Here is a 27,988-nt window from a genome sequence, read left to right as displayed (position 1 = left end):
GAGGAATGTTTGGATTTCCATACTTCTCCCAAAGATACATCCAATAATCATATGGATTAGATGACTTAATGTCAAACATTGTATCCAGAATGTCATCAACCATAAAGAGAAAGAGAGTATGCCAAATGATGAGAGTCTTGTCAGGATTATACTCAAGATCTGGCACATAGTGCAATGCATTGTGCTAACTGAGATATCTAACAACTAGTTGACTCCATTCATGATAGTTGTAAGGGGTCAAGTAAATCAAATCTACCTCTTCCATGATGAACCAATCAATTTAACCTCTAAAGAATCAAATAAATCAAAGAACCCCCCCTAATGAATGATTTAGGCACTTGGTAGCCACTTGACAATTTAGGGCCTTTTTTTTTAAATAATATTTCTATCTATAGAACCTATAATATGATTGTAGATCTAGAAAGTAGACAAAAAAAATGCACTTTAAAAAAAAAATAGAGCCTAATTTGGAGTCCAGATGAGCCTATACTAAGCATTTTAAGTGGCAAAAATCAAGGTTTTGGAGTTGCAAAAAAATTCAAGAACAAAGATCTCAAACCACCTACACCAATGTGTAGATCACAAAATTCTACCGCAAAATGAAAAAAATTGCTTGCAAAAAGGAGTCCGTATGAGGGACATATCACTGTTTGAAAATTGCTACTACTATTATTTTTTTTGAATCATTGCCATGCCTCCAAAAATGAAATGGCTCTAGATTTTGCCTCAGATGTCTAATTTGGATTAAAAAAAATTCAATCTAGGGGTTTTTGGACGTTCTGAATATGATGCAAATATCTAATTTGCACTAGCAAGCTTCAATATTCACCTGCAAAAAATCTCTCCTATGGCCTGAAGGCCAAATTTTTTTCAGAAAACAATGTAGATCTAAAAAAAATAGCAGAGATGTAGATGAAAAAATGTAGTTCTAAAAATTAAATGTAGAGATCTAAAATGATCATACCAATGCTGCAAATTAGTCCTTCAGGTGTCAGCTTGTAAAAAAAATTGCCTCACAGTCGACTTTGGGCCAAGGTAGCTGAATTTATAGTCGATCTTCACCAAATCAACATTCCAGATGCAATGGCGAGGGTAGATCTGGCTCTAGATGCTCCCAATTTTTTTAGTACTTCAAATTTAGGATGAGATGTTGAAGCAAGCATGGTATTGAATGGCTATGTGATGAGAAAATCTCCAAGAGCTATGATACTATGTAAGAATTTGGTATAGCTTAGATACCATGTAAGAATTTGCCTAAGGGAAAAATTCACCCAGGAACTAAGAACTCAAACACAAGCACAACTATAGACCAAAAATGGATATGATCAATTAATTACAGTATGTACTAATACATTGCTTTGTTTAGTATATGATGTACAAACACACCAGGAGTGCATGTATATAAAGGCCTCTTAGGAAGCACCTAGAATGTCTCTAGAAAGAACCAAGAGATAAGATAAGCATCATGACAACTAAGAACATGCCTTATCCAACATTCTAGATGAGTGGATAAAAATGAGAAGGTTGTAGACACCATATGCATAAAAAAGGGTCAAACTCCTTTGTTGTAGAGAACATGACAACTCACAAGAGTACACATACTCCTAGGTGGCTAATAAATAAATAATAAAAATATGCATTAACCTAAGTAAACTTAAGTAAGTGTAAATAGTAAATACTTATTTACACCAACATAATTAAATATAAAATTTACTTTATAAAATTTCAATTAAATTAAATCATAATATTTTCTTTTAATTTGATTTAATTATAAGTGAAAATCACACCAGACCCACAAAACCAAATCCAAGAACTCAACTAAAGATAAAGTACAATCAAACTCCAAGGTCAAAATCATGAATTCACATCAATTGATGAATTTGGGCAAGTAAATATCTTAGATACTTGTCCTACTTTCTAGGACAATTGACTTAGCTTAGGATTTTGACTCAAGAATTATCTCCCCACTTTTACCATTGAGATACTACGATAGGGCACACTCATCTTGACAATTCAAGGAAGTCGATACTTGGTACCTGCAATCTACATAAAATCTGAGTATGTACATATACATATCATCTAAACTAAACAAGAAATGGTGGGAAGTGGTGCATCGTGTAGATCCTAACTAACAGGTGACTATGACTCCCTCCCTCAACCACCTTAGGAATGCGAATCATAAAGTAAAATAGTCAAGTAAACCATACACATGCAACTATGGGGTAAGCAACCATAGAAACTGCATATAATTAATCCATCCATCTAACATCATGAAATAGTCAGAATCATTGCATGAACATACATGTATCATCATGAAAATAATCTTGAATATATGGAATAACTAAGTGAATCAACACATATATCAACTAAATATAAAATATATTTAATCAAATCTGGTAACCAAATATCACTCATCATAAAACATAACCATAAAATAGGCCTAAAAGAATTTGGCAATCCAACTTGAAAGTCAACTAAGGGTAGGCATTACAAGTCAGGTATAAACGATTGTGAGAAAAACAAATAACCATAACATCATCATTGAATAGAAATCCTCAAGCCTCTGGTAAACATTCTGAATGGTCCATGCTATAAGTCAACCCCAAACCCAACACAAAGTAAAAGGTACATCACAACAATAATAGTTTCATAATTTATCTGGTTTTGAAAGAAACACAAAGGTTAAATTTTCACAATTGAGTTTCAAGTTTTCATTCTTCATTTAAAAATATACCCCTAAAAGTCCATTTACAGAAGCTTAGAAGTTCCCTCTAAGATAAAAGATCATTTAATTAAATCAATATTATATTTAAAATAAATAGATCAATTATGCCTGATTGGATTAAAACTTTAATCAATTTTCAAATCTTGTAATTAATTAAACTAAGTATTTTTTTAATAAATAATATTAAAATTAAATAACCATTATTAAATTATTAAAATAATAACTATTAATTATTAATAAAATAATATTAATTTATTAATATAAAAAAAATTGATTGGTAAATAGCTGAAGCCTAGATTAATTATTGTTATTTATTGTAATTAATTATTTTTATGTGTAAGGGATTTCGAACCCAAGACCTCCCACATGAGAGGCTCACAAGTTACCATTGTGTTGTAGGCTCTTGCCTATTAATAACAATAATTAAATAACCATTATTAAATTATTAAAATAATAACTATTAATTATTAATAAAATGATATTAATTTATTAATAACAATGTTTTTTAATCGGTAAACAGTCGAAGCCTAGATTAATTATTGTTATTTGTTGTAATTAATTATTTTTATGTGTAAGGGATTTCGAACCCAAGACCTCCCACATGAGAGGCTCAAAGGTTATCGTTGTGTTGTAGGCTCTTACCTATTAATAACAATAATTACTATTTAATAATAAAATATAAATTATTTAATATTTATTAATATCATTTAATATTAACTAAATTAAATAATAATAAACAAAATCTATTAAATATTATAAATAAATAAATAAAATAATAATAATTAAAAACCCAAACAAACAAACAAATTTTTAAGACCCATCAACCATTAGTGTAGCAATAGCTCTAGTTGCTTAGGCAGCCTCAACTGCCACAACAACTATGTCTATCGTCGACAACCTTAGCAACCTTCACAGCAAGCTGCAGTTGCAACATATGAGCGGGATGAAGGAGGTCATGACCCCCAATTTCCCCTTTTCAATTTTTCTTTAATTTGTTTTTTAGATTAAAATTGCAACCCCCATTACAAAATGATAATTTCTTTCCTTTTAAAAAAAGAATATATTCATTAACAAAAAAATAGTGAAATGTCAAAATACAATTACCATAGTAATTTAAAATTACTACGGTAATTAGTATTATATATATATATATATATATATATATATATATATATAATTTTAATTTTTCTTGCTTGTAGATCTGATAGGAAAATAAATAGAAAATACCAAATAATAAAATTTAATTTCTGATATTCTTTTTTTAAACCCTATCCTGAATCCAAACAATCAAATTACGAATCTTCAAAACTATCAAATAAGGGTTTGCAATATCAAACTCATTAATAGAGGTTTTCAAGAATGATACATTTTAACACAAGGGTTTCAAACCTAATTATGTTCTTAAAATAGATCCATTCAAACACAGAGAAGACATAGAGATTTCAAAGAGGAAATTACTATGCAAAACTCACACGATCCTACCTTGATTTAATGCTTAGAGCTCACAAGAAAATTCTCTTTGGAAAACCCTCTTTCTTGAAAATTGGCTCCTCTAAACTTGTGCATGGAGAAATGAGCTCTAATTTCTTAATAAAGAACCTTTTCCTTTTAGGGTTTTGGTTTTGCAATCACATGAAAACTTTTTCTTTATTATTTTATTTTAATTTCATGTGCAAAGTTTTTGCATTTTAATAAAAATAATCTTTATTAAGTTTATTCTTTCTCTCTTTTATTAAATCATAAGATACCTTTAATAAAATATTTATTAATTTAACTAATAATAATATTTAGAGTTTATTATAAAAATAAAACTCCTAAATAAATTATTATTTAATTAAATAAATATAATTACACCAAAAATAGAACTTTAATTAAATCTTTTAAATTTAATTCTTTTATTTAATTAATTGAGAAATTAATTAAATATTAATTTTTCTTTATCAATTTTATTTAAAATTAAATCATTTAATAATCTTTTTATTTGATTTAATTATAACTCAAAATCACAACAGACTCACAAATTTAAAATAAGAAAATTCATAATAAAGGACAGGGTACTAAATCAAACTCAAGGGTGAAATCACGAATTCACATCACTTAACAAATTTTGAAGGTTAAATAACTTAGATACTTGTCCTACTCTCTACAACAATTGGCTTGGAGTTAGGATTTGGACTCAAGAACTATCTCCCCTCATTTACCATTGAGATACTGCGATAAGGCATGCTCATCCTAGCAATTTAGGGAAGTTGAGCATGTACATACTCATATAAATCTAAACTAAATAGGCAATGGTGGCGAGTGGTGCATCGTGTAGATCTCGACTAGTAGGTGACTATGACTCCCTCCCTCAACCACATCAAACATGTCAAACATAAAATAAAACATAAAAGTATAATCCATAGAAACTACATAAAATCATCCATCTAACTATCATCATGAAATAACTAAAATCACTATATAAACATATATGTATCATCATCAAAAGAATAATCATGTACACATGAAAAAACTAAGTATCAAGTAGTTCATGAAATATGTCAACTGAGTATGAAATAACATCTAAATCAAAGCTAGTAACCAAGTACTGCTTATCATAAAATTGGCCTAAAAGAATTTGACAACATAACATGAAAAGTGAACTAGGGGTAGGCATTATATCCACACCCCCCCCCCCCCCAAGACTTAGGCTTACTCTTAGAAGCCTACAAGAAAGATTAAAAAACTCTAGAACTCACTATGCCAGTCCCACTGAACCCTTTCCCCCTATAGGAGGATAAGACTCCACTGAAAACACCCTTTGAGATCTACCCATATCTCCAACTATGGGTTTTGAAGTTGTAGGTCTCTAATTTGAGAACTATAATTCCCTTTTAGAACAATGGAATGACTTGTGTCTATGTTGTCCACATGAAAAACATTTTCCATCAAAACTCCTTTGCACTCTAGGTGCACTAGACTACTAAAAACTACCCCCACTAGCAAAAGAATGAGTACTCTATGATGGTTAGTCATACTAGTTGCACTTATTATGCTAGAAGATAAGATCGTCCTTGTTTTTGTTGCTAATTACCTCCATAAGAAGAAGGCTTCCTAATACTACCTGCTCCTTGATTACCTTTGGACCCTAATGTTGTAGGTGCTCCCACAAAACCACCATGTCCCAAGGTGATATTTTTCTCTACAAGGATGACTTGATGTATCACATCCTTCAAGTTTTTAGGTTGGAAAACATTTAGACCCCCAATGAGATAGTTTTTCAAACCCCAAATGAAGTGTTGAACCATCAGTGGTGAATTGTCACTGGTTCCTACATAAGACATGAGCTCATAGAATTTTTTTTCATACTCTACCATGGTCATAACATACTACCTCAAACTATGGAACTTATTTGTCCTCTGTTGATGCCATTCCTCTAGTAGGAAGCATTTAAAAAAGTTCTCAAGGAGTAACTCCCATGTAATAGTATTCATGTTCACACCTAGTTTCTTTTCCTCAATGTTCCACCATGTAGCCCCAAAGAGCTTTAGGTGGGTGACGATATACCTTTCTTTGACATTAGAGTCAAAGTCTTGCATTTCAAAATGTTTATCTAATGAAATCAACCATTGCTTTACCACATACCCTAGAGAAACCCCAATGAAAGGATTGATCTTAGACCTCTATAGGTCCTTCATCAGAGTGGCCTTAACTAACCTTTGTCTATCACCATGGAGTACTCTCTAAGGACTCTTGGACCTATGCTTTTCCTAATTCCCTACATGATGTGGTCCCTCTTGATCATCATTCCTTGGAAGAGGTAGGTACTCTAAGATCGTCCTCATCATCTATCTCAAATTAGTCCCCTCTGAGTCAACATGCTCTTCTCTATGGCTCTCCTCTCTACTCACCTCCTGAATATGACTTTCTCTAGGAGTCGGCAGAGGATTATCATGTCTACCTCTCCCATGACCTCTACCTTTTCTTGTACTACAACCCCTAACAATAGATCTGGTCTCAAATACCACCCTCCTACAACACCTATGCAAGAACAACAAAATGCTCACAAGTCAAAAAAAGGCATACCACCATAAACAACCATCATAAGAAAATATGTCTAAAATCTAACTTAAGAATGATTCATGTTTTGGCTTTTTCTATGTTTCAAGTATTCAAGTTTGAAGTTAAAAGTGTTCAAGTTTCTATAGATACATAAATTGTTTATGTTTCATTTCAATTTAACTAATTGACAAGTAGTGACATTCCAATATACCCAGAGCTCCCAGTGTAGAAACTCAGGCTCTAATACCAAATGTAACACTCAGCCAAGGAACCCAAAAGAAATTAACCTAAAGTTTAACTAATTTTTCCAAATATTTTTATTTTATTTAAAAGATTAAAACAATGAGAAATAACATAGTAGAAACAATAACTCATATACATACAACCATTCATAAATAGCTTACATCTCTTAAGGGTCTCATGGCATTGAATCACATATATAAGTTTATTAATATTAAATCTAACACATAATCTACATCATGGAATAACCACAAGTACGAATCTAAGAAAATAAAATAAAATTACGAAGAATACCACTTGGCATAACCAGAATGCATAATCATTTGTTGTACAAGACACAGGGCATGAAAAGCTAAAAGAATATACATCAAGAATAAATACATCATCTCTTAAGATCTTTGATAATCAAATATGGTAAAATATAATATAGCCATCCAACAAAAACATAAGATAAGAATAAAAGGAACAACTGCACAAGTACATCCAACAATGGCATCTAGTTGTTAGATCTCAATGGTATAAGAAACACTACCACTTGACCTCATGGAACCTACATGACCCACTCCCACTATGCTAAGGAGAAAATCTAAATTCCCAAATGGATAAAAATCCACAAGTCATAACCAACATCTAGGTCAAGGAAAACATGATAACAATCTATCTCAAAGTTACCAAGGCACAAGTAACATCTAAACCTGAAGGAAAAAAAGATACATAGGAAATCTACTATGCAAGTGGGCAAGTGTCATCGCATGAGCCAAATCTAAGGTTACCCTAGCAATTGTTAACCATATTTGTACACCCACAAAATATTTGAATTCAAATGCCTAAGCCCACCCAATGGTCACTTCCCACTTTTTGTATTAAACAATTCTAATGGAAATATGAAATAAATCTTTGATAAAGCTTTGATATACCTTGCATATGCCTAAGTTTATTTCTTGGCCCTAGAACTTTCTTTACTGTCAGATCTTGCATAGATCTATAATGGTCTCTTTCCAACATTATGAACATGTCTGATCTTTAGACAATGCATGGAAGTGACTTTGTGCCATGTGGCATGTTGAACCTATTTCTATTGTAGGCCACAAGTTAGAAAGTGTGTCAGTATTGAGTTGGCATATAGTGGGCATTTCATTGGGTGAGGTGCTGAAAACATGGTCGATAGGGTGGGCCATATGTTACTAGTTTATGCCCTCATCGTTAGATGTGATAAGATCTTCAGTTGTCACAACCCCACTTTTTGAAGATGCAAGGTCATTAGAGAGTGTGGGAAAGCGACAAGACACCACATGGATTTTAGTGGACCCCTTCCTATTAGAGTCACAAAGGAGCTTGTCAAAACAACTTAGAGACACATCGAGACATGTTGGTAGTTTGGGCACATTTTATTGAATGAGGATAATGATTGGGCTAGGTCATGATGAGGATCTTGCACAACCATTGATCTTGTGATGATTGATAGTTGTTGCTTCCCTACATTTTGAAGTTGTAAGGTTTTTTAATAATGTAGGGAAGTGACATTGTGCCACGTGTATTGATGGGTCTATTCTTCCCTTGTGGGCTATTGAGGTTAAAGATGATGCCAAGTAGTTTTGATGTGGATGATATGCTTGTTGCTTCATTCTGATTTTCTAGGAGGATCTACATGTTTGCAGAGGTGGATGTTGAATGTTTAGTGGGCTCAAAAAGTTTAGAAGCAAGTGTAGTAATAACAACTTGGTCTTTCATGATCATCGATCTTGTGCAAATTGATGATTGTTTCTTTCCTACAATATGAAGTTGTGAGGATTTTAGAGAATGCGGCAAAGCAATGTGAGGACACGTGTCCTTGCAAGACCGAGTGGCTTTTATGGCTTAAGTCAAACATGGGGCAGATTTTCTCATCTACTAAGATAGGAAATAAAAGGGTCTTCAACCAACAAAAATTTGGGAAAGTCCCAGGGTAGCGATCGAATATCATTGACCTGCTTGTTTTTTGACTCGGCATGTTATTGGCAAGGAAGAAGTGGTTCTTTAATGGTGAATCTAATCTATCAACCCTGACCATATTATTTGTAGTGTTCCCTATACCTGGTAAATGAAGGAAACACTCCATCATCCCTATTTTTATCCATCTACTTGGTCAGAATGATTAATGATGTTGTTTCTATCTTCTTAAGCTTCAATTTGGTGAAATATTTGATTTTCTTGCATCTAGTTGTGTACCTAGGAACATATTCTCTGCAATTTTGCATGATTGTTCTCTACAACCTTAATGGTAGTAGTTGAGCTTTTCCTTAGGGTAGAAGCTATCTAAGTCATGTCTAAACTATAAAGATATATTTTTTAATCTTTGTTAAGGTTGGTCCTTCTCTATTTCCTTGACATTTTTTCGCATGCACATTATAAATTCCCTTTGCCTCTAAACTATTCATGACTTTATGCCTTATCTCTTTCAGCCATTGATGTATTGTGCAAGATCTATTTTCCTCTCTTCAATGTATTGTGGTAGTCTATCATTTTCATAACTATATATTTTTTCATCCTATGAATGATATAAAATGAATTTCCTTCCTTGTGTCATTTGTCTAGTTTTATGATTTGTATGTGATTGATAGGTTAAGCAAGTCTGAATCAGTATATCTTGATGTCATGATAGTTAACTACACATGTATGGGTAGAGATGGGATTGAACACTCTATTTTGGTGCATCACCCCTTGGAATAGATTAGGTAGAATTTCTTTAACACATTCCTTCTCCCTTTTCCTCTCCAAAAGTAGTTAGGTGAACCCTAATAGTAAAGGAAACTGACCTTCTATGGAGACTCAACCTCACATCTCAAGTCCCATAGCTTGGAGGTTGTTTCCATGTTACACAAGGCTACCTAAGATGCATTCCCTCAAGCAAGGGTGCAAGATTTTATGTTAAAATTTTTTGGCAAGTCCAATAGGATAAACATATTGAAGATCTCAAGCTCATTGGTGTAAAGAAGAAGAAAATTTCATGCTCATGCTGAAGATATAGTACTGCCTTTAGTATTTCGATCCTTCAAGAGGCCCATTCTATATGTAGTTGGTGATTCCAAGCTTCAAATATATCTAGTTCCAAACCAAAGTTGTTGTGATTCATGCCCAAAGCTCACACAAGGGCATCTTCTAGAGGTAATTTTCAATATATTGAACTCTCATTTTTAAATCCTAGAAGAAGGAAGTCTAGATTGTCTTTATCACTAGTTACGAGTACAAAAGAAATCCATATGCCTACAAGATCCATCTCTACCCCTCATGTTGATAGATCACAACCTAGAATACCATCTGCTCACATTAATGGGCCACTTGTTTATATGGATAGAGCTCATACTTTTGCCACCTTTGATGGTGGAAGTCCTCTCTTGCTAGCACAAAGACATGATATACCACTATTAGCCCGTAAAAGTGTACCTAACTTTATGGGTGAAACTTCCACTTCCCATGAAGAACACATTCAAGAAGTTTCCAAAATTTGTAATATACATGGGATTACTAAAGATGATGTTGTAGTTAGGCTTCTGGCCTCATCCTTAAAAGGAAAGGCACTACAATGGTATATAGGTTTAACTCATAATTCTATTACTAATTGGGATGGGTTAAGAACAGGGCAATGTAAACATTTTGAAGACAAAAGTGATCACCTATCAGTTTTAGAACAATAAACAACTATCAAAAGAGCCCCCCATGAATTCATGATAGATTTCAACTATAGATTTCAAAAAACATGGGATAGAATACCCACCCTAGTAAAGTTGTCCCCTAGTAATGCCTTCTTGCATTATCTCAGAGCCCTCAATAGTGATATAGCCATCATAGTGCAAACTATTGGAGGGGATGCTTTACCAAATGCCTATGAAACTGCTATTAGGGCATAAAATATTTTGATACAAGGTGGAAAGTTATTGCCAAGGCCTCTAATGCCTTTTTTCCCTAACTTGCCTAACCATCATCCTTCAATAGGCCATGTCCCCACCACCTCTACAAGTAAATCTCTTGCAGTATTCCCCATAGTTTCTACATCTTCTAATGAAGTAGATAAAATTGAAGCTATGATGCAAATGATGATGTATAATATAGACAAGAAGATACAAGACCAAGAAAAGATGATGGAGGATAACATTACAGTGATGCAAAATATGAGTAATGATTTGGTGACCATCAAGAGAGAACATGCTCGAAACAATAAGCCTTCCCAACCTCATTACCAGAATCCTACATATAATAGGCCTCCCAATCAAACTCAAGGCCATGTTCCATATAATCATAGTAGACCTACTAGTAATACCCCTATTGCCAATACAAATCAAATTAGAGCCCTGGTTCCCCAAAATAATTTTTCTCAAGAGTAAGATTTCTTGTAGTGTGTACCCCTAGTTTACATTATGTTATTATTGCTAAAATCTTTTAGGCTAGTTTATGTTTATGCTTGATGATTAGTAGCATTATTTTCTAGATTATTGGATATTGTTTGCATACTTAGTTGATTTTATGATGAGACTATTTTGGTACTAGGTATGCATGATTATACTTTGATGATGATTATTATATATGATTTTAGTTATTTGATGATATTAGTTAAGATTATTTGTATGTGTTTTATATGGATACTTACCCCATATTGCATGTGTATGGTGTGCGTGTATGCTTTCTTTGTGTATGACATTTTTGATGTGGTTAAGCGAGGGAGTCATAGTCACCTGCTAGTCAAGATCTACACGATGCACCACTCCCTGCCATTGCCTATTTAGTTTAGAATATACGTGTTTGTACATGCATGGATTTTATTCAAATTATAGGTACCAGGTATCGACTTCCTTGAATTTCTAGGATGAGTGTACCCTGTTGCAATATCTCAATGGTAAGAGAGGGGAGATAAATTCTTGAGTCCAAATCCTAAGCTTTAAACCAATTTTCATAAAAAATTAGGACAAGTATCTATGATGATTACCCTTTCGAATTCATCATATGATGTAAATTCGTGATTATACCCTTGAGTTTGATTTTTGTATGTGGTACTTTATGATTGGTTTTCATATTTTGTCTTGTAAGTCTTTTGTTATTTTTTTTAAAATTAAGTCAAATTAAAAGATTAATTAATCATTTAATTTTATGGAAAATTATTAAGATATTTTCAATATTTAATTAATATAAAATTAATTAAATAAAAGGAATTAAATTTAAAGAAAAAATTATAGTTCTAGTTTGAGAGCATAATAATATTTAATTAATTTAATAATAATATATTTAGGAGATCATTTTTAAATAAATGCTAAATATTATTATTACTTAAGTTAATAAATATTATATTAAAAATGCTTCAAAAATTAATAAGAGAGAGTAAGCAATTATTTAATAAAGTTTATTTTAATTGCATAAAGCTTATGCAAGAGATTAAAATATAATAAGGTAATTATAAAAGAGAAAGCAAATAAATTTAATAAATATATTTTATATTGTAAAAGAAGTGTGCATGAAAATGTAAAAGATAAGTAAATCAAGAGTTAAAAGATTGTGATCAACGAGTTCCCCCTATGATCGCACAATTAGTGCCCTAAATTTAGGGTAGAACTCCTTATCAACAATTTAGAATTCATTTTCCATTAATGGAGGTTTTGAGGAATTTATTTGTACTATACTTTTTCGTTCTTCGATCCTCTATTTGCTCAATGTCTATTGTGTTTCCTGTTTTCAAAATTCTTTAGGGATTGAAACCCTTGTATGCAAGTTTGTTATTCTTGATTGAAAAATATTTGTTTATTCTTTAAGAATCAAAAAGTCCTCATTTATGTTTTATCACTCTTTGTTTCATGAGAATTTCTAGGAATGGATTTAATTTGAAACCCTTGTTTAGTTGATTAAAAAATTGGAATATTGGTTTTGAAAGGAAGACAAGGTTATTTTATCAATTTCAATTGTTTGATCTAGGTTTGTATATTAGGTTTATAATGCAAAATTTATCAAAAAAATATATTAAATAATGTCATTACATGGTAATTTGTAATTACCATGTAATCACATTATTAAATAATTTTAAAAAATAATGCAATTGGTGATTTTGGTGCAGGGGTTTATTTTAAAGAAAATTATATATATATATATTTAAATGATTGGGTGGGCAGAGGCCACCAACCCTCCACTCCCTTCTTATCTTCTCCCTCCCACATCGTAGTTGAATACTACTATGGTAGCAAAACTGTTGTGACAATAGGTGTTGTTGACACAGTAGTACTCTACTACAACAGTTTTCCTATCAACTAATGGGCCTTAAATGTTAAATTGTATTTTTTTTTAAAAAAATATTCTTATTAAATTTTTAATAATATTTTTATATTTAATTCTATATATTAAAAATTATTTAATTTTAAATAATTTAATAAAGGTTTCATCTTATTTGTTGTTAATTCATTTAATTACTATAATTAATTAATTAAATTTTTATTAATGTTAAACATAGGCAACAAGAAGCCTATTGAACTTTCAGTTACTCAACCTTAGCCACTAACCCATGCAATTCCCAAAGCTTCAGCCAAGGCAGTCAACACTCCTTTTACTATGGTGGATCATATGAAAAGGACTAATGTCATTATCTCCATGTGGGATGTTGTTGCCACCATACCATTGTAGAAGGAGTTAGAGAACATAGAGGCCAAGAATTAGCTCCCTAGAGAGGAGAATGCAATAAGCCTAGTGCAGTCAATAAAGGAAGGTGAAAAAAGTAAGAAAATCAGGCCTCCCCCCTTTTACATTTCCTTGATCATAGGAGATAAACTAGTCCATAATTGTATGATAGATTTAGTGGCTAGTAGTTCTATAATGTCTAAAAGTGTAGTTGATCTCCTTGGTATCAAGTATGAGCCCATAGTTAGGGATGTCCTTTAGTTGGATGGTATCTCTGTCAAGACTGTAGGGGTCTTAAGAAATGTGGAGATGGTATTGTATGCTTGTCCTAGTTATACTGTGACCCAAGGTATATCAATAGCAGAGGTAGAACCTTATTTTTCTATCGGTCTTTCTAGAGACTTCACTACACAAATAGGGGGTCATATTGTAGTAGATTGGTCCTATATGTTCTTTAGGAAAATATATGGGGCAAGAGCTTCTCTAAAAGAAGAACCTTTAGCCCTTAACCACATAGAGACTTATGCTCCAAGTCTTTTAAACATGAATTGTACAATTAGGGAGGAGAAGGAAATGTACCCATTCGATGTGCCTACTACTTCATTAGTAGAGGTTCCTGACTACCTTTTGGATGAGTGGCTACTGCCTATTAGTTTGATCCAATATAAGAAGCCAAGAAGATGGGTCTTAGGACCTACTACATATTAGAGGACACTCCTATTCCTAGTCTCATGAAGACACATGAAGATGTTGATGGGTTATGGGGCATGTTTTTTGATGGCTCAAGGAATAAGAATGGTTTAGGGGCTAGTGTTATGTTGATTTCTCTTGAATTGAAGAAGTATTATTTTTCTTATAGGCTCCAATTTAGTTGCACAAATAATGTAGCGGAGTACAAAGCTTTGATCCAAGGTCTTCAACTACCACAAAGGAGAGGAATCAAATCTTTAAGGGTATGTGGAGACAATGAGTTGGTTGTGGATCAAGTTAGGTATCAAAATGTCATAAAGGGTAACCTCCTCAAGTCATACAAACATAGAGTATGGGATCTGCTGGAAGGGTTTTAGACATTCAATATTTAGAGTGTTCCAAGGAATAACAACAAAAATGCTAATAGGCTTGATACCATTGGTGCTCACTATGACATAACATAACATGTTGCTAATGATAGGAAGCAAGAAATTAGAATTTTTGTGAGGCTTGTTGTTCCTAATAATTGCACAAATTGGCAGGTGTTTGATTCTGATGTGCAAATTATAAATTTATTGCAAAATGAGGCAGAAATCTCTGCTAAAAATCTATCCAAACTCCAAAGCCAATATGGGACTAGATTGTGAATTTGAACTCTAACAAATTACCTAAAGGTCTCATTACCTTGGAAGGAATTTTCAGTTCTAATGATCAAGCAAGGAGCAAGGTTTCAAATGTGACTACAATTAAGGATGACTATACACCCATCACTGTTGCTAATGGAAGAACTCTCAGTTTGGGAAAGGTATGCTCTGAGGCTAAACAAGAAAGTTTTGTTCATTTATGTCAAGAATTCAATGATTTATTTCTACAGACATATGATGATTTGAAGGGTTTTGACCCAAGCCTTTTTCAGCATACTATAGATTTAAACAATATTACTAAACCTGTTAGACAAAAGAAAAGACCAGTCAACCCTAATATTGAGCCATTAATGAAAAAGGAGCTATCCAAACTAATAGAGACTAATATCATTTTCCCTATTAAGCATTCCTCTTGGGTAGCCAACCTTATTCTTGTTAGAAAGAAGAGTGGAGAAATTAGATTGTGCATAGATTTTAGAGACCTCAATAGGGCTTCTCTTAAAGATTTCCATCCTCTCCTTTCCATGGAGAAAATCTTGTCCAAATTCAATGGTTTAGAAATATTTTCTTTCTTCGATGGGTTTTCTAGTTATAATCAAGTTTTAGTTCAAGAATTTGATAGATACAAAACAACCTTCACCACCAAATGGGGTCCCTATGCCTATTGTAAGATACCATTTGGACTAACTAATCCAGGTGCCACATTTTAGAAGGCAATGGAGATGGCTTTCAAAGGTGTGATAGAGAACTTTGTGTTACTATATCTTGATGATATAACTATCTTTTCCACACATGTAGTAGATCACTTTTACCATTTGAGGCAGGTATTTGTTAGATGCAGATAATATGGTGTGACCTTGAATCCCAAGAAATGTGTGTTTGTGACTAAGAAGGGGAATCTCCTAGGACACATTGTGTTAAATGATGGATTGATAATAGATCAAAAAGGGTAGAAGCAATTCTTTCTCTCTCACTTCTTGCACATAAGAAGGGGTTCCAAAGTTTCCTTGGTAGGATTAATTTTGTAAGAAGATTTATTTCAAAATTTGATACCATGGTCAAACCTCTCATTGCCATGTTAAAAAGGAATCTAACCTTCACCTAGACTAAGGAGGGAAAAGCTAGTTTTGAAGAAATCAAGAAATCAATTGCCTCATCCCCTACTATTGTTAATCCCAAGTTTGACAGAGATTTAATCCTTTACTCCTTTGGAGGAAAATCAAGTATATCAGTGGTTTTAACACAACTGAATGATGCAAATTTGGAACAAACCATTGATTTTTCTAGTGGAGGGCTTAATGATTGTGAGGGAAGATATAGATATGTAGAGAAGTAGGTCCTTGCTATTGTAAGGGCTCTCAAAAAGTTCAAACATCTCTTGTCTCATAACAAATTCCATCTTTCAATTCAACATGTAGGTGTGACAAACTTCCTCCTAAATAAAGATATCAATGAGAAAAGGGTTGGGTGGATTACTAAGGTTATGGAATATGACATTGATATCAAGATCACCAAGTTAATAAGAGGTAAAGGACTTTGTGATCAGATGGCTTCATCTTTTGAGATACCTGAGGAGACTACCCTCTTGATTCAAGGTGAGCAACCAGTAGAGAATGAACGTCAGTCTAAATGGTTACATGACATGGAAAATTTCTTGCTAGAAGGAAGGTATCCCCAAGACTTAAATAGAATAAAGAGGAGACAAATTTAGGTTACAATCTATTCCCTACATCTTGATAGATGTAATATTATTCAGGAAGGATTCTGATGGAGTCCTACTAAGATGTATCCATACTAATTTAGATGTATATAGACTAATTAGGTCAGTAGGCTACTGAAACAATTTCATGATGGTCCTATTGGTGGCCATTTCTTAGCCAGAGTTACTATAATGAAGATAAGGAGGGTTGGCTATTATTGGCCAACCTTATTTAATGACTCTTATAAGTGGGTAAGGAAGCATGAGAAATGTGCCTTCTTTTCAAGTATGCAAAGGCTTGCAACTCTTCCACTTCATCCCATTCAAGTGGATCAACCCTTTACTCCATGGGATTTGGATTTTATTGGCCCCATTAATCCACCGTGCAGCTCTGGTCACAAGTGGATCTTAGCTACTACTAATTATTTTACAAGGTGGAAAGAGGTAGTTGCTTCAAAGGAAACAAAAAATGCTTCTATGGTTGAATTTCTTAGTTGAATTATAACCAAATTTGGTGTTCCTTCCATAATTATATATGACAATGCCAAATATTTTTTTAGAACTCATATATGCTCTTGGGCTCTAGAACATGGGATATATTTGAGAACTTCTTCCAATTACTACCCCTAGGGTAATGGCTTGGCTGAGTCCTCCAATAAGAATTTGATCAGAATCATTAAGAGGACTATTGAAGATAATCAAAGGTGTTTGTATTAGAAATTGAGAACTAAACTATGGGTTGATAGGATAACACCTAAGAGGGCCATTGGGAACTCCCTATTCATGATAGTATATGGAAAGGAAGCCAAGCTTCCAATCTCATTAGAGTTCCCCTCTCTTGAGCTAGCTCATCAATTAGAACTAGAGGAGCATGACTCCATGACAATCAGGTTTACATAACTAATTGCATTAAAAGAAAAGAGGCAACAAACTATGCATACAGTTGAGGCACATCAACAATAGGTCAAGAGGAGCTTTGAAAAGAAGGAAAAAGCTAGGACTTTTAGAGATGGAGACCTCGTCCTCAAATGGGATGCAAATAGATCCAAACCAAGGAGGCATTCCAAGTTTGATGCTATTTGGAGTGGTCCCTATGTGATCACCAATTGCAAGGAGGCCAACGTCTTTCAGTTATCCAAGTCCAACGGCGATACTCTACCAATCTAATTCAATGGGATCTATCTCAAGCCCTACTTCCAAAGAGAGTTAGGGTTTTCATGTACATAGTTAAGTTAGTTTTCTTTTAGTTCTTTCCTATTTTCCAAGAAGTGTTGGGCACAAGTTGTCTCTCTGTGAGATAGCTAAGTTTTGAAGTCTTGTAGAGGTTGCAAAGAATTATTTCTTGGTTTTCTAGTTGCAGAGAGGTAGTTTTAGGGTTTCACAATGAGTAGGTTTCATGTTTTTCACAACTCCATAGCCTAATGGATGTTCAGGGTCACTAGTCTCATGCATAGTAGGCTTGCATCCCCTTTGAGTTGCCATAAATGTTAACCATATTTTCCCTCCCACCAAATATTTGAATTCAAATGCCTAAGCCCACCCAACAGTCACTTCCCACTTTTTATATTAAATAATGTGAATGGAAATATGAAATAAAGCTTTAATATATCTTTTATATGCCTAAGTTTATTTCCTGGCCTCGTAACTTTCTTTATCATCAGGTCTTGCATTGATTTATGTTGGTCATTTTCCTGTATTCTAAACATATTTGATCTTTAGACAATGCAGGGAAGTGACTTTGTTCCATGTGGCATGTGGGACCTATTTTTATTGTGGGCCACAAGTTAGAAAGTGTGTCAAGGTTAAGTTGGCTTACGATGGGAATTTTATTGGCTAAGGTGTTGACAACATTATTAGTAGGGTGGGCTAGATGTTCCTAGTTTTTGCCTTCACCATCAAATGTGATAAGGCCTATGATTGTTCCCATCCCCACTTTCTAAAGATGGAAAGTCTTTAGAGAATATGGGGAAGTGACAAGTTGCAGTGTGGATTTTGGTGGACCCTTTTCTATTAGAGTTGCAAAGGAGCTTGTTAGAATAGCTCACAAACATGTCAAGACATGTTGATAATTTGGGCACATTTCATTGAACAAGGATGATGACTTGGCCAAGTCATGATGAGGATCTTGTGTGACCATCAATCTTATGATGATCAATGGTTATCACTTCCCTACATTTTGAAGTTGCAAGGTTTTTTAACAATGCAAGGAAGCAACATCGTGCTATGTGTACTGGTGGGTCTATTCTTCCCTTGTGGGCCACCGGGGTTAAAGGTGATGCTAGGTGGATGATATGCCAATTGCTTCATGTTGATTTTCCAAGAGGGTCTACGTGTTTGCAGAGGTGGATCTTGAATGTTCAGCGGACCCAAAAAGTTTAGAAGCAAGTCTAATAATAACAAAGGTCTTCCATGATAGTCAATCTTACAAGGATCAATGATCGTCACTTTCCCACAATATGAATTTGTGAGGATTTTAGAGAATGCAGGGAAGAGATGTGAGGACTTATGTCCTTGCAAGACTAGGTGGCTATTATGGTTGAGGTCAAATACGGGGTGAATTTTCTCATCTGCTGAGCTAGGAAATAAAATGGTCTTTGACCAAGAAAAATTTAGGAAATTCCTAGGGTGGTGGTTGAATATCATTGACCAATTGGTTTTTTGACTTGGCATGTTGTTGGCAAGGAAGAAGTGATTCTTTAATGGCAAATCTAATCTATCAACCCTCAACAAATTATTTCCAGCATTCCCTATGCTTGGCAATTAATGGCATCATTTTTGTCTTCTCAAGTTTCAATTTGGTGAAATATTTTATTTTCTTGCATCTAGCTATGTACCTAGGATCATATTTTCTCTAGTTTTGCAAGATTGTTCTCTGCAACCTTAATGGTAATAGTTGCGCTTTGGCTTAGGGTAGAAGCTATCCGAGTCATGCCTAAACTATAAAGAAATATTTTGTAATCTTTTTTAGGGTTGGTCCTTCTCTATTTTCCTTGGCATGTTTTGGCATGCACATTGTAAATTCCTTTTTCCTCTGAACTATTCATGACTTTTTGCCTTATCTTTTTCAGCCATTGATGTACTGTGCAATATCCATTTACCTCTCTTTAATGTATTATGGTTGTCTATCATATGCATAACTATATCTCTTTTTGGCCTATGAGTGATATAAAGTGAATCTCCTTCCTTTTGTCATTTATCTAGTTTTATGATTTGTATGTGATTGATAGGTTAAGCAAGTTTGAATCTATATATCTTGATGTCATGATAGTTAACTACACATGTATGGGTAGATATGGGATTGAACACTCTATTTTGGTGCATCACCCCTTAATATAGATTAGGTGGATTTTCTTTCATGCATTCCTTTTCCCTTTTCCTCTGCAAGAGTAGTTAGGTGCACCCTGACAATAAAGGAAACTAGCCTTCTCTGAAGACTTAACCTCACAGTTCAAGTCCCATAGCTTGGAGGTTGTTTCCATGTTACACAAGGTTTCCTGAGACACATTCCCTCAAACAAGGGTGCAAGCTTTTGTGTCAACAACAACCTCTTTGGACTCTGACCCCCTAGTGTTTCTATGCGGCATCAATATCCTTTCATATAGATAAGGAATACTAACAAAGAAAGGCCACAACCAAGCATCCTCTCTACTCCCATCCTAGCCTATACTAGCACTCAAGGCATAGGTGAGGAAAAACACTGACTCTTATTAATTCATTTTAAACCCATTTAATGAAATGTTATCACTTATTTAAACAACTTATAATGGGTTACCCAGACAACCTCTTTAGGGTTTCATCCTCCATTGCAAGACACTTCCTAATGGACACATAGATTATCTACCCTAAGCTCATGAAAAGTACAACTCATAAAATCAAAATTTTCACCTCAGTCCTTTACAAGTAACTGGAAAGCACCTATAGATAAAACACAATATTCACCTCATTCATATGCAAGCAACTAGAAAGAACCTAAAGATCAATCACAATATTCACCTTAGCCCTGTACAAGCAACTAGAAAGCATCAAAAAATAATTGATCAAAACTCAAAAGGTTACACTAGGAAAATCAAACCATTCACCTCAGTTCTACACAAGCAACTGGAAATCACTAACAAATATCTAATCAAAAATCATCATAGAAATACAAGAATACATCACCATGGTTGGGTATAAAAGATCGTGACCAAAAATAAAATGATAACATCATCACTCAAAAAAAACCCCCAAGCCTCTAGTAAACATCTTGAATGGTCAATGCACTCAATCAACCCCAAATCCAACACAAAGTAAAATATACATCACAACAAGAGTCAAGGCTATTACACTTACAAAGGTAATTGTGTCTTTCATTTGGAATTATTTAGATCTTACTACATGCAAGTATTTCTTTTATTAATTACATTTCAATTCAAGGTGTATTCATTAATCTGGTCAAGCCCTCATCCAACAAACAAAAAAAACCCTCACTTTATGTATGTAGGGGTAGGATAGTAGAAATTTACATGTAAATCCAAAAATAACTCCTCAAGATCTTTTTGAAGAAGTTGGTTTGAATTTTCTATAGTGTCATTGGACTACGTCATCTCCATGGGAATCATTTCATCTAGGTCAACCTAGTCCTTAATTATTTTCTAGACAAACAAATTCTAGGTTTTTTTCCTTTTGTCATTTCATTCAGGAATATGTAGTTGGATATTCAAAAACATGCTCAGATCCACAACTTGTGGAGCTAAAATACATCTTCTACTATGTATTTTAAGTTGATTCTTTCATATTTTATTTCCTTTCATATATTTACCCTATATTTCTATCTTAATTGAGTTGATTATACACACTGAGCATCTAGATCTACATTATTAAATAATTGGTTCAATTTTGCATACACATAATCCTATAAGGGTCAAAGAGCATATTTCCTTGTATTGTGTTATCCTTTATAGTTCAAATTTGGAATTGGCACTTTTTCTCCTTTGTGTTCTAGCTAATCTAATTTTGGTTATAAAGAGGAATCATATTTCAAGATTTCCCTCTTTTCCTCACATACATAATTGAATGGCTTAGTGGCCCAAAAAAGTGGAGATCTACAATCCTATTAAAGTTTCTAACTTTCCCCCCTAAACAAGCATGTTGCTTTGCAATCTAAACTAAACCCATTTGATATCTTGTTGCCTTCCTTAGTTTGGAATTGATCCTTTTCTAATTCTTGGGGGCACAAATTATCTAGTTTACTGGCTCTAGGTTGGCAATTTTGTTGTTTAGTGTGGAGCCTGATCAGCCCCCAAGTGGGAGATTGTTAGATTGTGGTGACTGACCAGGAAAGTACTATATATACTTCATAAATAGTTATAACCCTAAAATGGTTTAATACTTGTATAAAAGGGCTTAGGGTTGGGTATTTTTCATAATGTGGTGATGAAAAATTGTTTCTTACAGCGGTATTGAGCTATAAGGGATTACGGATTGTAATCAGGTTGTAATCACTGGATTGTAATAAGATCGAACTTGCTGTTTGGTGGACGTAGCCCAGGGATTGGGTGAACCATGTTAAATCTTGGTGCCTTGTGTTCATTTCTATGCGTTCTATTATTTTTTGTTATTGGTTATATTTGCATGTAGTTTTTATTTCTGTCTGTGGTTTATCCTAACAAGTGGTATCAGAGCAAGGTTTTCTTTCAGTTATCCTCTGTAGGAAAGTCTCACGGTTAAGTGGGAGTCTCATAGTTGAGTGGGAGCAATGGTAGATGAGGGTAAGTTGAGGGTTGACAGGTTTAATGGGCAGAACTTCCAGTTATGGAAGATGCAAATGGAAGACTATTTATATCAGAAGGATTTATAAAAGCCGTTGGAAGGCAAAGCCAAGAATCAGGGAACTATGTCAGAGGCTGAATGGGATCTTTTGGATAGAAAGGCACTCGGAAGCATTCGGTTATGCTTGGCACCTTCGGTGGCATTTAATATTACAAATGCAAAGACGATAGAAGATTTTATGAAAACCCTAGCGACATTGTATGAAAAGCCCTCCGCTTCAAATAAGGTATTTTTCATGAAGCATTTATTTAATATGAAAATGGCAGAAGGTGGATCTGTTGCAGATCATTTAAATGAGTTTAATACTATTACTAGTCAATTATCTTCTGTGGGTATCAATTTTGATGAAGAAATTAGGGCTCTCTTGATTTTGTGTTCTTTGCCTGAAAGCTGGAATGGCTTGGTAATGGAGGTGAGTAATTCTGTTCTTGGATCTAGTACCCTAAAATATGATGATGTGATCGGTGTTATTTTAAGTGAGGAAACTCATAGAAAATCCTCAGGTGGATCTACATCAGGAAGTGCTTTAAATGCACAAAGCAGGGACAGAACGACTGAAAGAGGAAGTAACTCTGGAAATCGTGGGAAATCAAGAGGAAAGTCAAAGGGGAGGAGGTCTCAATCGAGAGGACCAAATGATTGCTGGTACTGTGGGAAACCAGGGCACAAAAAGAAAGATTGCTGGAATCGAAAGAAAAATGAAGGAGATAAATTAGATGGAGACAAGGAGGCAAATGTGGTAAGTAACAAATCCGAAGAGGATGCTTTGCTTCTGTCTTTAGAGAGTGTTGATGATTCATGGGTTTTAGATTCTCGTGCTTCATTTCATGCTACACCTCATAGAGGTTATTTCATTGATTATGTCCAAGGGGATTTTGGACTTGTTTATTTGGGGGATAATGAACCCTGTCAGATTGTTGGAAAGGGAAAAATTAAGATTAAGTTGCGGAATGGGAATCATTGGCTACTACATGAGGTAAGACATGTTCCAAAACTAAGTAGAAATTTAATTTCAGCAGGGCAACTCGGTGATGAGGGTTGTGTAGTTACTTTTAATGATAAAAATTGGAAGGTTTCAAAAGGTTCCCTTGTAGTAGCAAAAGGTGTGAAAGTAGGCACCTTATATCTTTTTACAGGTCATATTGTTCCTTCTACTTTGATTGTTTCAGAGAAAAATGAGTATTCAGGAACAATTACTGCAGTTGAGCAGGGAGAACAAGTAGCTGCTATAGATTTTGATACAGCGTTGTGGCACAATAGACTTGGGCACATGAGTGAGAAAGGTATGAAAGTACTTCATTCAAAGAAAGTTTTACCAGGTCTGAAATGTGTGAATATGGATTTCTATGAAAGTTGTGTGTATGGAAAACAAAAGAGAGTGAGTTTTGTAAAGACTGGGAAGGAAAACAAAAAGGAGAAATTAGATCTTGTGCATATAGATGTATGGGGACCGGCTCAGGTATCTTCCCTTGGTGGCTCTCATTATTATGTTACATTTATTGATGATGCAACTAGAAAAGTATGGGTTTATTTCCTTAGATAGAAATCTGATGTATTTCAAACTTTTAAGAAATGGAAATGCTTGGTTGAAAATGAGACTGGTAAGAAATTAAAATGTCTTAGATCTGATAATGGTGGTGAGAATTGCAGTCATTAATTTGAAGATTATTGCTCCACTAATGGTATTCATAGACAAAAAATTGGTCCAAGGACTCCACAGGAAAATGGAGTGGCTGAACGCATGAACAGGACTATAATGGAGCGCGCAAGGAGCATGAGGTTGCATGCTAGGTTGCCCTTACACATGTGGGCGGAGGCTGTCAATACTGCAGTATATTTGATTAATAGAGGTCCCTCTACTCCTTTGGGCTGTGGTATTCCAGAGGAAGCATGAACTGGTAAGAAGGTGAGTTATTCTTTTCTCAAGACCTTCGGTTGTGAAGCTTTTGCTCATATAGACTCTGAAAATAGAACCAAGCTAGAAGCTAAATCAAAGAAATGTGTCTTTGTTGGATATGGCATTAATGAATTTGGTTATAGGCTTTGGGATTTTGAAAATATTAAAATTATTAGAAGTCAGGATGTCATATTCAATGAGAAAGTGTTGTACAAAGATCTGTTGCAGCAACATGAGAAGGAAGAAGATGATTATGTAGTGTTGGATGATACTCCAAAAGCTGATGTTCCAGCCATTCCTCATGATGTGCAACATCCACAACAACAAATACCACACACACTAGTGAATGTTAGATGGTCAACAAGGCAAATTAGACCTCCACAAAGGTTTTCTCCCTCTTTGTATTCTATTTTACTTACTGATGCTGGTGAACCTAAAAGTTATGATGAAGCTGTGCAGGTGGATACTAAGATTCAGTGGGAGTCTGCAATGAAAGATGAAATGGACTCTTTGCTGAAAAATAAGACATGGGATTTGTTCAAATTGCCTGCAGGTAAAAAGGTTTTACAGAATAAATGGGTTTACAGGTTGAAAGAAGAGGAAGGAGGTAAGAAAAGATTTAAGGCCAGGTTAGTTGTAAAAGGATTTGTACAGAAAAAGGGAATTGATTTTGATGAGATATTTTCTCCTGTTGTTAAAATGACTTCTATTCGTACTATTTTAAGTCTTGTGGCTACTGAAGATTTTCATTTAGAGCAGATGGATGTTAAAACAATCTTTCTTCATGGTGATTTGGATGAAGAAATATATATGGCTCAGCCCCAGGGTTTTGAGGTCAAAGGTAAGGAGAACTTTGTGTGCAAATTGAAGAAAAGTTTATATGGCTTGAAACAAGCACCTTGGCAATGGTATCTGAAATTTGACAGTTTTATGCATGAGCATGGATATAATAGGTGTCATTCAGATTACTGTGTTTATTTTTAAGAGGTTGGATGATGATAGCTACATTATTTTATGTTTATATGTTGATGATATGCTTATAGTTGGGTCTAACATGGATCATATTAAGGGGTTGAAATGCCAATTAGCATATGCATTTGCTATGAAGGATTTAGGGGCAACAAAATAAATCCTTGGTATGAAGATTTGCAGAGATAGGAAGAACAGAACATTGATGCTATCTCAAGCTGATTATGCTGAGAAGGTGTTGCAATATTTCTCTATGGAGAATGCTAAAGCTTTCAGCACACCTTTACATGGTCATTTGAAATTGACTAAGGAGATGTGTCCCAAGACACAGGAAGAGGAGGATAAGATGTCCAAGGTACCCTATGCTTCAGCTGTAGGAAGTTTGATGTATGTTATGGTATGCACTAGGCCAGATATTGCACATGCAGTGGGAGTTGTTAGCAGGTATATGAGTCATCCAGGATTTGAGCATTGGATTGCTGTCAAGTGGATTCTTAGATACTTGAGAGGAACATCCAATAAGTGTTTACACTTTGGGGGCTCTACTACTGATTTACAGGGCTATGTTGACTCAGATTTGGCTGGGGATATTGATTCCAGGCGAAGTACTACAGGTTATGTCTTTACTGTTGGTGGGGCAGCCGTGAGCTGGGTTTCTAGGTTACAGAAGATTAATGCTCTCTCCACTACAGAGGCAGAGTATGTTGCTGCTACAGAGGCAGCCAAAGAGATGATATGGCTTTAGTTCTTCTTGGAAGAATAGGGACATCCTCAAAAGGATAATTATTTGTTCACAGATAGTCAGAGTGCCATTCATCTTGCTAAGAATTCAGCTCTGCATTCTAAGACCAAACACATACAGTTGCGGTACCATTTCATTCGATTAGTTTTGGAGGATGGACAGTTAAAGTTGGAGAAGATACATACCAATGACAATCCAGAAGATATGTTGACAAAGGTTGTAACAAGGGAGAAGCTGAACTCCTTTTCAGCTTCGGTTGGTCTTTTAGACTGAACATGAATAAAAGAACAGTAGAGTTCAGGATGGTTTGATCCAGTGGGAGCCCCATGTGGTAGTGGTATTGCTACAGGATCAATCTCCAAGTGGGAGATTGTTGTTTAGTGTGGATCCTGATCAGTCCCCAAGTGGGAGATTGTTAGATTGTGGTGACTGATCAGGAAAGTACTGTACATACTTCATAAATAGTGGGGTTCGAGGCATCGCCCCAAAATTTTTTTTTTGGAAGTAGCCAACATATTATGGCCGACATATGGCCGACATGTTATAACCCTAAAGCGGTTTAATACTTGTATAAAAGGGCTTAGGGTTGGGTATTTTTCATAATGTGGCAATGCAAAATTAGTTCTTGCGATGGTATTGAGCTGTAAGGGATTACGGATTGTAATCAGGTTGTAATCACTGGATTGTAATAAGATCGGACTTGTTGTTTGGTGGACGTAGCCCAGGGATTGGGTGAACCACGTTAAATCTTGGTGCCTTGTGTTCATTTCTGTGTGTTCTATTATTTTCTGTTATTGGTTATATTTGCATGTAGTTTTTATTTCTGTCCGTGGTTTATCCTAACAAATTTGTCTTGGTAGACCCTAGAAACAATTTTACTCAAAAGGTCATGATTTAGTGAATTTTTTGTCATCTCAGAGAAAGGTAGTCAAGATACCTATGAAGTAGAAAAGTATTAGTACTACATAGAAGAAAAAATGCATGCCTCATGAAGTTGTGATAAATTTTCTATTTTAGAAGGTAATTTATCAAAAGCCCATAAGATAATGATTTATCATTATTTTGCTAACAACTAAAAAAGGTAGTTTCAAAATCACAATTTTCGAGGACCATTTAGAGATCTAGAAAAAATGTTAAAATTTATCAAGGGAAGAAATGGGTGTATTTGCAAGCCTTTCCTCTAGCAATCTCAAAGTTTGTATCGCCTATACATGCTTAAATTGCCAAATGGATCGATGTTTATTGGAAAGTCCCTAAACATGCAATGACTGCTAAGGATGAAGAAATCGAAGAAGTTTAAAATAATTGACATGTTTTAAGTTAGTTATAATTATGAAGAGGTTTGAAGCTATGTTCCACATTTTCATTTTCATGAGAAAAAGGTACCAAGACCTCTATTTAAGAATCAAAAGTTTTAAGACAAGAAATATAATGGGATATACTTTTTGAGTAGAATATAGTATGCTAATTTACGAAAAATACATTATGAAGTAGTTCTTATTTTTATGCAATTACTTTCTTGGATATGCAATTAAACCACTTTGTTGTATTTCCTTATATATGAAGTAAATACAATGACGCTTTCTTTACATCTATTTTGGCATATGGTCTTATAATTTCTCATGTTATTCATTTTCCCTTTGTATCTATGCTATTGCTTTGATAGATTAGAGTAATGCATGATCTTGATTATGAGATATTCTCATATTGTGCTATGATATCTATCTAATTGGTCTCCTTTGGTTGGGGTTAAATTCATTTAGAATAGGGATTGCATTTATATCTTCTCTATCCAATAATTGACAAGGTGGAAACTATCTCTAAAGGTTTGATAATAAGATTATGTGGGCGTTGAATCTTTTCTTCCCAACTAGATTAAGGACTGATCTTCGCATACTTCTTG

This window comes from Cupressus sempervirens, chromosome 10 (genome assembly GCF_028749045.1).
Source record: "Cupressus sempervirens isolate cs-2001-9-10 chromosome 10, ASM2874904v1, whole genome shotgun sequence".
Lineage (NCBI taxonomy): Eukaryota > Viridiplantae > Streptophyta > Pinopsida > Cupressales > Cupressaceae > Cupressus > Cupressus sempervirens.
The sequence above is the reverse complement of the archived record's forward strand: the minus strand, read 5'-3'. Positions refer to the sequence as shown.